The following is a 2,123-nucleotide window of genomic DNA, read 5'->3' on the forward strand; positions in this document are numbered from 1 at the left end:
TTTGAGAGATACGCGTTTATATTTAACTTAAAGTATACGTCACAATCTCGCAATAATATGAACTCGATCATTTTTATTTTGTATCATTTTTTCCTGCAAGATTTTTCATAATATCGAATCAAATTTTTTCTCTGGGACGAGAAAGTCTTGAGTCTTGAAGCATTGATTGGCTTGAATCGCAAAATTTTACACTTTACGTACTTCTCGCGCATTTGATATTGATGCGCTATGTTTCGAATTTTTTACGAGTGCTCCTCTTTCTGCTTTCCGTTACTATAATCCTTACGATGCGCCTCGACAAAGACATTTCCAATTCTCGGAGAGGAAGGAAGTTTAAAGTCGCTTGGCAAGGGACCAATGCTCGTTCTGCTATACTCTATTTCAAGATTACCAAGAACGCAGCCAAGCAAACGATGCCTCTTCCCCATCGTCACCATCAGAGTCATACAATCCCTTTCCCGAAGTGAAAGGACAAAGAAAGAGCGTACGCAGATCGAAGGAAAGATTTAATTTATCGGAGCCGAAGAGCAGACACGGCTGAAAGTGCCTGTCTTCCTTAATAGTCATCGACGTCGCATTTATCGTAATGAGCTCATTCTTCTAGGGGGCGATGTCGCGAATAATACCGATAGGATGCTCATTTGGAAAAAAAGATTTTGCTTTGTGCCTTCGTGGCGTATTTGATGCTAAATGTGATTACTTCACACATACAGTTTAGTTGATTTATATATAATATATATAATATAAAAATTGTGTCCTGCATTACATTATTGATGTCGTATAATCATTATTATAATTATTGTTAAATAAAATCATTAATGTAGTATAATTAATTGTAATTTATATATTGCTATACATGATAGTTATATTAATTCCAGAATTATTTTAAATGATATTGACATATATGAAATCATATATACAAATATCAAATTCAATAATCATTACATTGCTCTGGATTATTGAGAAAAGTTAATCGCGGTGTATAAATCAGTATGACCTTAATGTCATTTCCTTTTGTGATCAATACATTCTTCCATCAAAAAGGCACGCAATTTATACACATCTTATCTCGATACTTTTTCGATTCTTATATTCACGGCAGGATCAAGACAATGCTTTGCTGTCAATTAGACGGGGGCAAGTTACCTGCGGGATTCCTATCAAAAGTAATGCGCCGATATTCCCGGCAAGGAGCAGCCTTCGACCTCGATCCACTCGAGACGCCTACGTGAAGGGTTTAGATAACAGCACGCCAGAGAGTTACTCGAAACTTCGCCGCTTCCTTCTTCGGGGCCAGGCCGCACCAGGTTGTTCGTCCTTTTTCCATTCCCGCCACTCGACGATCCCTTGCCACCCTATTCTCTCTTGCTCGGTCCTCCCACCCTCACCTTTCACCCTCCGTGCTCCGGACGCGCCCGCGAACTTTCAAGCGACAGTTTGACAAAATGCAGATTTCCTTCGTTTCCCTGACAACGATCGGTTTTTCTGCTTCCTCTTTCTTCTCCATTTCTTTTTCTTCTTTTTCCCTTTCGTCTCTTCAGCCTTTTCCCACTTCGCCGTACTTCGAACAGTAGTGCTCCGTCCCGCTACCAGCAATCGCCGCGCCGCCTCCTTACTCGCACTTCCAAAGCTTTCCCTTTTCTCTCTCAGTTACTTCGTTTTTCTATGTGTTTCTGTTCAACCGTAGATCTTTGGTCTGCCCGAATCAGATTCAGTGAGTAATATCCGCAGGAGTTTTACCAGTAGAAAAACAAAAGTGGTTAAAATGACCGTTTGCGAATTTCAGTCTCTTTATTTAGTAGACCTATATACACGTACCATAATGTAATTGTGCTTTCGAAAAAGAGTTGGACCATATCAATTGACTATGTACATATAATATTGCATCTGTGTAGCAGTGCAGCCTGTAATAGGTTATGTTGGCTCAATCTGACGGATGCTTTTAAAACGTAGTAGAAAAAAAGGAGAAAAAAAGAGACATATCCTCCCGTCAAGTATCTCCCTTTCACGGTGGATGAATCTCAGTGGATGGCGTTCCTAAAAAGAGATAAGCGCGAGAAAGGGATTTTTTTTCCGGATGGTTGATGTTGTTGGTCGGACGGCCGGTACAACTTCTCGCCCCC

This window comes from Cyphomyrmex costatus, unplaced genomic scaffold (assembly GCF_001594065.2).
Source record: "Cyphomyrmex costatus isolate MS0001 unplaced genomic scaffold, Ccosl1.0 scaffold474, whole genome shotgun sequence".
In the NCBI taxonomy this organism is placed as follows: domain Eukaryota; kingdom Metazoa; phylum Arthropoda; class Insecta; order Hymenoptera; family Formicidae; genus Cyphomyrmex; species Cyphomyrmex costatus.